This window comes from Oncorhynchus gorbuscha, linkage group LG12, assembly GCF_021184085.1.
Source record: "Oncorhynchus gorbuscha isolate QuinsamMale2020 ecotype Even-year linkage group LG12, OgorEven_v1.0, whole genome shotgun sequence".
Taxonomy (NCBI): domain Eukaryota; kingdom Metazoa; phylum Chordata; class Actinopteri; order Salmoniformes; family Salmonidae; genus Oncorhynchus; species Oncorhynchus gorbuscha.
In genome coordinates this window covers 79,073,931-79,084,930 of record NC_060184.1, presented here as the reverse complement: position 1 = coordinate 79,084,930, position 11,000 = coordinate 79,073,931, and positions in this window count along the sequence as shown.

Here is an 11,000-nt window from a genome sequence, read left to right as displayed (position 1 = left end):
TTACCTCTTTTTACATTCATTTAATTTTTTAGTAAACTAAGACTTTGAAGTCATTTGCTTTACCTCCATCCTCAACCCTTTAATTGTTGTACCTTATAAACTTACTGAAATCTGTTATCTGATCATTCAAAAGTAGGCTATACATTTGACATGGTAGACAATGGCTACAGACTGACTGATGGCTATAGGGACAGACTGACTGATGGCTATAGGTACAGACTGACTGATGGCTATAGGTACAGACTGACTGATGGCTACAGGTACAGACTGACTGATGGCTACAGACTGACTGATGGCTACAGGTACAGACTGACTGATGGCTACAGGTACAGACTGACTGATGGCTACAGGTACAGACTGACTGATGGCTACAGGTACAGACTGACTGATGGCTACAGGTACAGACTGACTGATGGCTACAGGTACAGACTGACTGATGGCTATAGGTACAGACTGACTGATGGCTACAGGTACAGACTGACTGATGGCTACAGGTACAGACTGACTGATGGCTACAGGTACAGACTGACTGATGGCTATAGGTACAGACTGACTGATGGCTACAGGTACAGACTGACTGATGGCTACAGGTACAGACTGACTGATGGCTATAGGTTCAGACTGACTGCTACAGGTACAGACTGACTGATGGCTACAGGTACAGACTGCCTGATGGCTATAGGGACAGACTGACTGATGGCTACAGGTACAGACTGACTGATGGCTACAGACTGACTGATGGCTACAGGTACAGACTGACTGATGGCTATAGGGACAGACTGATTGATGGCTATAGGTACAGACTGACTGATGGCTATGGGGACAGACTGATTGATGGCTATAGGGACAGACTGATTGATGGCTATAGGGACAGACTGATTGATGGCTATAGGGACAGACTGATTGATGGCTATAGGGACAGACTGATTGATGGCTTAGACTGACTGATGGCACAGGTACAACTGACTGATGGCTACAGACTGACTGTGGCATTTATTAGGGACAGACTGACTGATGGCTACAGGTACAGACTGACTGATGGCTACAGACTGACTGATGGCTACAGGTACAGACTGACTGATGGCTACAGACTGACTGATGGCTATAGGGACAGACTGACTGATGGCTACAGGTACAGACTGACTGATGGCTACAGACTGACTGATGGCTACAGGTACAGACTGACTGATGGCTACAGGTACAGACTGACTGATGGCTACAGACTGACTGATGGCTACAGACTGACTGATGGCTATAGGGACAGACTGACTACATTGGACAGGTACAGACTGACTGATGGCTACAGACTGACTGATGGCTACAGGTACAGACTGACTGATGGCTACAGACTGACTGATGGCTATAGGGACAGACTGACTGATGGCTACAGGTACAGACTGACTGATGGCTACAGACTGACTGATGGCTACAGGTACAGACTGACTGATGGCTACAGGTACAGACTGACTGATGGCTACAGGTACAGACTGACTGATGGCTACAGGTACAGACTGACTGATGGCTACAGGTACAGACTGACTGATGGCTACAGGTACAGACTGACTGATGGCTATAGGTACAGACTGACTGATGGCTACAGGTACAGACTGACTGATGGCTACAGGTACAGACTGACTGATGGCTATAGGTTCAGACTGACTGATGGCTACAGGTACAGACTGACTGATGGCTACAGGTACAGACTGACTGATGGCTACAGGTACAGACTGACTGATGGCTACAGGTACAGACTGACTGATGACTATAGGTACAGACTGACTGATGGCTATAGGGACAGACTGATTGATGGCTATAGGGACAGACTGACTGATGGCTATAGGGACAGACTGACTGATGGCTATGGGGACAGACTGATTGATGGCTATAGGGACAGACTGATTGATGGCTATAGGGACAGACTGACTGATGGCTATAGGTACAGACTGACTGATGGCTATGGGGACAGACTGATTGATGGCTATAGGGACAGACTGATTGATGGCTATAGGGACAGACTGATTGATGGCTATAGGGACAGACTGATTGATGGCTATGACTACAGACTGATGGCTATAGGTACAGACTGACTGATGGCTACAGGTACAGACTGACTGATGGCTATAGGTACAGACTGACTGACGGCTACAGACTGACTGCTACAGGTACAGACTGACTGATGGCTATAGGTACAGACTGACTGATGGCTATGACACTGACTGATTGATGGCTATGACTGCAGACTGACTGACATGTTTTGCAGGTACTATTTAATGAAGCTGCCAGTTGAGGACTTGTGGGGCGTCTGTTTCTCAAACTAGACACTCCAATGTACTTGTCCTCTTGCTCAGTTGTGCACCGGGGCCTCCCACTCCTCTTTCTATTCTGGTTAGAGACAGTATGCGCTGTTCTGTGGAGGGAGTAGTACACAGCATTGTACAAGATCTTTCGTTTCTTGGCAATTTCTCGCATGGAATAGCCTTCATTTCTCAGAACCAAAATAGACTGACGAGTTTCATTAGAAAGGTCTTTGTTTCTGGCCATTTTGAGTGTGTAATCAAACCCACAAATGCTGATGCTCCAGATTCTCAACTAGTCTAAAGAAGGCCAGTTATATTGCTTCTAGGGTAGGGGGCAGCATTCTGAATTTTGGATGAAAAGCATGCCCAAATTAAACGGCATGCTACTCAGGCCCGGAAGATATGATATGCATATAACTGGTATATTTGGATAGAAAACACTCTAAAGTTTCCAAAACTGTTAAAATAGTGTCTGTGAAGTATAACAGAACTGATTTAGCAGGCGAAAACCTGAGAAAAATCCATTCAGGAAGTAGTTTTTTTGGTTTTGTAGTTTTCTATTCAATGCCATTACAGTATCCATTGACTTAGGACTCCATTTGCAGTTCCTATGCCTTCCACTTGATGTCAACAGTCTTTAGAAATCGTTTCAGGCTTGTATTCTTATAAATGAGGGAGTAAGACCAGTCTGAACGAGTGGACCCTAACGTGACGCAGTTTTTTCAGGCACATGCACATTTCTTGTTTACCTTTTATATTGACAACGTTATGTTGGGCTAGGTATGTTCTGGGCTAGCTACGTTCTGGGCTAGGTATGTTCTGGGCTAGGTACGTTCTGGGCTAGGTACGTTCTGGGCTAGGTACGTTCTGGGCTAGGTACGTTCTGGGCTAGGTATGTTCTGGGCTAGGTATGTTCTGGGCTAGGTACGTTCTGGGCTAGGTATGTTCTGGGCTAGGTATGTTCTGGGCTAGGTATGTTCTGGGCTAGGTATGTTCTGGGCTAGGTATGTTCTGGGCTACGTTCTGGGCTAGGTATGTTCTGGGCTAGGTATGTTCTGGGCTAGGTACGTTCTGGGCTAGGTATGTTCTGGGCTAGGTATGTTCTGGGCTAGGTATGTTCTGGGCTAGGTATGTTCTATACGTTCTGGGCTAGGCACGTTCTGGACTAGGTACGTTCTGGGCGTTCTGGGCTAGGTATGTTCTGGGCTAGGTATGTTCTGGGCTAGGTATGTTCTGGGCTAGGTATGTTCTGGGCTAGGTATGTTCTGGGCTAGGTATGTTCTGGGTTATGTTCTGGGCTAGGTATGTTCTGGGCTAGGTATGTTCTGGGCTATGTTCTGGTATGTTCTGGGCTAGGCACGTTCTAGGCACGTTCTGGGCTAGGTACGTTCTGGGCTAGGCACGTTCTGGGCTAGGTATGTTCTGGGCTACGTTCTGGGCTATGTTCTGGGCTAGGTATGTTCTGGGCTAGGTATGTTCTGGGCTAGGTATGTTCTGGGCTAGGTATGTTCTGGGCTAGGTATGTTCTGGGCTAGGTATGTTCTGGGCTAGGTATGTTCTGGGCTAGGTATGTTCTGGGTATGTTCTGGGCTAGGTATGTTCTGGGCTAGGTATGTTCTGGGCTAGGTATGTTCTGGGCTACGTTCTGGGCTAGGTACGTTCTGGGCTAGGTACGTTCTGGGCTGGGCTAGGGTTCTACGTTCTGGGCTAGGTACGTTCTGGGCTAGGTACGTTCTGGGCTAGGTATGTTCTGGTATGTTCTAGGTATGTTCTGGGCTAGGTATGTTCTGGGCTAGGTATGTTCTGGGCTACGTTCTGGTATGTTCTGGGCTATGTTCTGGGCTATGTTCTGGGCTAGGTATGTTCTGGGCTAGGTATGTTCTGGGCTAGGTATGTTCTGGGCTAGGTACGTTCTGGGTATGTTCTGGGTTCTGGGCTAGGTATGTTCTGGGCTAGGTATGTTCTGGGCTAGGTATGTTCTGGGCTAGGTATGTTCTGGGCTAGGTATGTTCTGGGCTAGGTATGTTCTGGGCTAGGTATGTTCTGGGCTAGGTATGTTCTGGGCTAGGTATGTTCTGGGCTAGGTATGTTCTGGGCTAGGTATGTTCTGGGCTAGGTATGTTCTGTTCTGGGCTAGGTATGTTCTGGGCTAGGTATGTTCTGGGCTAGGTATGTTCTGGGCTAGGTATGTTCTGGGCTAGGTATGTTCTGGGCTAGGTATGTTCTGGGCTAGGTATGTTCTGGGCTAGGTATGTTCTGGGCTAGGTATGTTCTGGGCTAGGTATGTTCTGGGCTAGGTATGTTCTGGGCTAGGTATGTTCTGGGCTAGGTATGTTCTGGGCTAGGTATGTTCTGGGCTAGGTATGTTCTGGGCTAGGTATGTTCTGGGCTAGGTATGTTCTGGGCTAGGTATGTTCTGGGCTATGTTCTGGGGTTCTATGTTCTGGGCTAGGTATGTTCTGGGCTAGGGTTCTATGTTCTGGGCTAGGTATGTTCTGGGCTAGGTATGTTCTGGGCTAGGTATGTTCTGGGCTAGGTATGTTCTGGGCTGGGTTCTAGGTACGTTCTGGGCTAGGTACGTTCTGGGCTAGGTATGTTCTGGGCTAGGTATGTTCTGGGCTAGGTATGTTCTGGGCTAGGTATGTATGTTCTGGGCTAGGTATGTTCTGCTAGGTATGTTCTGGGCTAGGTATGTTCTGGGCTGGGTTCTGGGCTAGGTATGTTCTGGGCTAGGTATGTTCTGGGCTAGGTATGTTCTGGGCTAGGTATGTTCTGGGCTAGGTATGTTCTGGGCTAGGTATGTTCTGGGCTAGGTATGTTCTGGGCTAGGTATGTTCTGGGCTAGGTATGTTCTGGGCTAGGTATGTTCTGGGCTAGGTACGTTCTGGACTAGGTACGTTCTGGACTAGGTATGTTCTGGGCTAGGTACGTTCTGGGCTAGGTATGTTCTGGGCTAGGTATGTTCTGGGCTAGGTATGTTCTGGGCTAGGTATGTTCTGGGCTAGGTACGTTCTGGACTGTTCTGGACGTCTCTGGCTAGGTATGTTCTGTTCTGGGCTAGGTACGTTCTCTGGACTAGGTATGTTCTGGGCTAGGTATGTTCTGGGCTAGGTATGTTCTGGGCTAGGTATGTTCTGGGCTAGGTATGTTCTGGGCTAGGTATGTTCTGGGCTAGGTATGTTCTGGGCTAGGGTTCTGGGCTAGGTATGTTCTGGGCTAGGGTTCTGGACTAGGTATGTTCTGGGCTAGGTATGTTCTGGGCTAGGTATGTTCTGGGCTACGTTCTGGGCTATGTTCTGGGCTAGGTATGTTCTGGGCTAGGTATGTTCTGGGCTAGGTATGTTCTGGGCTAGGTATGTTCTGGGCTAGGTATGTTCTGGGCTAGGTACGTTCTGGGCTAGGTATGTTCTGGGCTAGGTATGTTCTGGGCTAGGTATGTTCTGGGCTAGGTATGTTCTGGGCTAGGTATGTTCTGGGCTAGGTATGTTCTGGGCTAGGTATGCTTTCGCCAAAAAGCATTTTTTATAAATATGACACTGGTTTGTTTAACAAGAAGTTAATCTTTAAACCTATGTAAAATATGTTTTGTTTTCTGAATGTTTATAATGAGTATTTCTGTATTTGAATTAGGCGCTCTACAACCTCACTGGATGTTGGCCAGGTGGGACGCTAGCATCCCACATACCCTAGAGAGGTTAATCATCACAAACAGTTTTCAGCTGTACTAACATAATTGCAAAGGGATTTTCTAATGATCCAATTAGCCTTTTAAAATGATAAACTTGGATTAGCTAACACAACGTACCATTGGAACACAGGAGTGATGGTTGCTGATAATTGGCCCCTGTACGCCCATGTAGATATTCCATCAGCCGTTTCCAGCTACAATAGTCATTTACAACATGAACAATGTCTACACTGTATTTATGATCAATTTGATGTTTTTTTTAATGGCCCAAAAAATGTTCTCTAAATTTTCGAGTTTTTTGTTTTTACGTTGTTGTTTTGGCTTTTCATTAAATTATAATATTATTTCAGACTGATGGTTTTGTTGCATTAGAATTAGTTTGATTTACGTGTTTGTTCGCTCTCTCTCTCTCGCACGCACGCACGCACGCACGCACACACACACACACACACACACACACACACACACACACACACACACACACACACACACACACACAGTGTGGAACACACACACACACACACACGTGGCAATAGATAAAACACACACACACACACACACATTACACACACAACACAACACACAGACACACACACACAGGGATTAGTGTGGAAGCATTGAAGAAGTCTGCATTAGCCATCAGGGAGTTAGGGGTATTAACAGAGAAGAAGAAGCAGACCTAACCTCAGGGAGTGGCAATAGATAAAAGGGCCTCAGGAGAGTTAACAGAGAAGAAGAAGCAGATTAACATTAACAGAGAAGAAGCAGACCTAACCTCAGGGAGTTAGGGGTATTAACAGAGAAGAAGCAGACCTAACCTCAGGGAGTTAGGGGTATTAACAGAGAAGAAGAAGCAGACCTAACCTCAGGGAGTTAGGGGTATTAACAGAGAAGAAGAAGCAGACCTAACCTCAGGGAGTTAGGGGTATTAACAGAGAAGAAGAAGCAGACCTAACCTCAGGGAGTTAACAGAGAAGAAGGGACCTAACCTCAGGGAGTTATTAACAGAGAAGAAGAAGCAGACCTAACCTCAGGGAGTTAGGGGTATTAACAGAGAAGAAGCAGACCTAACCTCAGGGAGTTAGGGGTATTAACAGAGAAGAAGAAGCAGACCTAACCTCAGGGAGTTAGGGGTATTAACAGAGAAGAAGAAGCAGACCTAACCTCAGGGAGTTAGGGGTATTAACAGAGAAGAAGAAGCAGACCTAACCTCAGGGAGTTAGGGGTATTAACAGAGAAGAAGAAGCAGACCTAACCTCAGGGAGTTAGGGGTATTAACAGAGAAGAAGCAGACCTAACCTCAGGGAGTTAGGGGTATTAACAGAGAAGAAGAAGCAGACCTAACCTCAGGGAGTTAGGGGTATTAACAGAGAAGAAGCAGACCTAACCTCAGGGAGTTAGGGGTATTAACAGAGAAGAAGAAGCAGACCTAACCTCAGGGAGTTAGGGGTATTAACAGAGAAGAAGCAGACCTAACCTCAGGGAGTTAGGGGTATTAACAGAGAAGAAGCAGACCTAACCTCAGGGAGTTAGGGGGTATTAACAGAGAAGAAGAAGCAGACCTAACCTCAGGGAGTTAGGGGGTATTAACAGAGAAGAAGAAGCAGACCTAACCTCAGGGAGTTAGGGGGTATTAACAGAGAAGAAGCAGACCTAACCTCAGGGAGTTAGGGGGTATTAACAGAGAAGAAGAAGCAGACCTAACCTCAGGGAGTTAGGGGGTATTAACAGAGAAGAAGAAGCAGACCTAACCTCAGGGAGTTAGGGGGTATTAACAGAGAAGAAGAAGCAGACCTAACACACACACATACACGTCTAGTCTTTTAGTACAAATTTTGGGCAGTTTGCAGTAGGCCTTCATTTCATTACAGGTCTTATGGATGACCTATGACCCTGTAACCAACTGATAAATATAATCTATCAGCTCATTCGCTCATCGTTTAAAAAAAAAATGATAAAGTGACTTGTTTGACTTAAAAACTTTTGTCTTTGTGGAGCTGTAAGGGATTTCCTCCTCTTCTTCCGAAGAGGAGAGGTGAAAAGGAGCAGAGGACCACCCACAAACACACAGTGACACCCAGGCTACCTAAGTATGATTCTCAATCAGAGACAACTAATGACACCTGCCTCTGATTGAGAACCATACTAGGCCGAAACATAGAAATACCCAAATCATAGAAAAACAAACATAGACTGCCCACCCCAACTCACACCCTGACCATACTAAATAAATACAAAACAAAGGAAATAAAGGTCAGAACGTGACAGGAGAAAAGGTCATTAATAAGCTTCGACCATCAGGTTCGGTTTTCTCCACTTTTTTTCTTCACTTTTTCACTTTTTTTTCTCCACAAAAATCTAAGAAAGAAATTGAGAAACATATCCAACCAAAAACATAGAGACCGAGAAAACCTGAGTCTATACGCCTTCACTATGGTGAATCACTAAAACAATACAGAAAACCTGAGTCTATACGCCTTCACTATGGTGAATCACTAAAACAATACAGAAATACACTACGGAATCACTAAAAAAGAAGGAACAGCACGTCAGAAATCAACTCAAAGTAATTGAAGAATCCATAGAATCGACCCACTTCTGGGAAAATTGGAAAACACTAAACAGAAAGAATTATCTATCCAAAATAGAGATGTATGCAAAACGCAGGTCAGCCGTGGTCAGGCCTAGCAGCTTCCTCAACTCAGGGTCCCCGATCTGGAGCTTAGCTTCCTCCACCTAGTGGGATGGACGGAGACACGCACACGCACACACACGCACACACACGCACGCACACACGCGCACGCACGCACGCACGCACACACGCGCACACACACACACGCACGCACGCACGCACACACACACACACACACGCACACACACACACACACACACACACACACACACACGCACACAAACATGCACACGCACACGCACATGCACGCACACAAACACAACACACACACACACAATAACTCATGATACAGGTCAAATCAGATTTCACATGGGAGAGTTAAACACATCCAGGATATGATAATATCTGTAACTCTGGTCTAAAGTAGTGCACTGTGTAGGGAATAGGGTGCCTTTGGGCTCTGGTCTAAAGTAGTGCACTGTGTAGGGAATAGGGTGCCTTTGGGCTCTGGTCTAAAGTAGTGCACTGTGTAGGGAATAGGATGCCTTTGGGCTCTGGTCTAAAGTAGTGCACTGTGTAGGGAATAGGGTGGTTATAGTCCCTGGTCAAAAGTAGTGCACTGTGTAGGGAATAGGGTGGTTATAGTCCCTGGTCAAAAGTAGTGCACTGTGTAGGGAATAGGGTGGTTATAGTCCCTGGTCAAAAGTAGTGCACTGTGTAGGGAATAGGGTGGTTATAGTCCCTGGTCAAAAGTAGTGGACTGTGTAGGGAATAGGGTGGTTATAGTCCCTGGTCAAAAGTAGTGCACTGTGTAGGGAATAGGGTGCCTTTGGGCTCTGGTCAAAAGTAGTGCACTGTGTAGGGAATAGGGTGGTTATAGTCCCTGGTCAAAAGTAGTGCACTGTGTAGGGAATAGGGTGGTTATAGTCCCTGGTCAAAAGTAGTGCACTGTGTAGGGAATAGGGTGGTTATAGTCCCTGGTCTAAAGTAGTGCACTGTGTAGGGAATAGGGTGGTTATAGTCCCTGGTCTAAAGTAGTGCACTGTGTAGGGAATAGGGTGGTTATAGTCCCTGGTCTAAAGTAGTGCACTGTGTAGGGAATAGGGTGCCTTTGGGCTCTGGTCTAAAGTAGTGCACTGTGTAGGGAATAGGGTGGTTATAGTCCCTGGTCAAAAGTAGTGCACTGTGTAGGGAATAGGGTGGTTATAGTCCCTGGTCAAAAGTAGTGCACTGTGTAGGGAATAGGGTGGTTATAGTCCCTGGTCAAAAGTAGTGCACTGTGTAGGGAATAGGGTGGTTATAGTCCCTGGTCTAAAGTAGTGCACTGTGTAGGGAATAGGGTGGTTATAGTCCCTGGTCTAAAGTAGTGCACTGTGTAGGGAATAGGGTGGTTATAGTCCCTGGTATAAAGTAGTGCACTGTGTAGGGAATAGGGTGCCTTTGGGATCTGGTATAAAGTAGTGCACTGTGTAGGGAATAGGGTGCCATTTGGGACACACCCTTAGAATAATGCGCATATCGGGCCAACAGGACCCAGGAGAAAGAAGAGATGGAGAGAGATGGAATTGAAGAATCCATAGACTCTAAACACTTCTGGGAAAATTGGAACACACTAAACAAACAACAACATGAAGAATTATCTATCCAAAATGGAGATGTTTGGGTAAACCACTTCTCCAATCTTTTTGGGCTCTATAACAAAGAACAAATAGCAAAAACATATACATGATCAAATACAAATCTTAGAATCAACTATTAAAGACTACCAGAAACCACTGGATTCTCCAATTACCTTGAATGAACTACAGGACAAAATAAAAACCCTCCAACCCTAAAAGGCCTGTGGTGTTGATGGTATCCTTAATGAAATGATCAAATATACAGACAACAAATTCCAATTGGCTACGCTAAAACTCTTTTAAGATCATCCTTAGCTCTGGCATCTTCCCCAACATTTGGAACCAGGACTGATCACTCCAATCCATAAAAGTAGAGACAAATTTGACCCCAATAACTACCGTGGAATATGCATCAACAGCAACCTTGGGAAAATCCTCTGCATTATCATTATCAGCAGACTTGTACACTTCCTCAATGAAAACAATGTACTGAGCAAATGTCAAATTGGCTTTTTACCAATTTACTGTACGACAGACCATGTATTCACCCTGCACACCCTAATTGACAAACAAACAAACCAAAACAAAGGCAAAGTCTTCTCATGCTTTGTTGATTTCAAAAAGTCCTTTGACTCAATTTGGCATGAGGGTCTGCTATACAAATTTATGGAAAGTGGTGTTGGGGGGAAAAATACGACATTATAAAACCCATGTATACAAACAACAAGTGTGCAGTTAAAATTGGCAAAAAAACACACATTTCT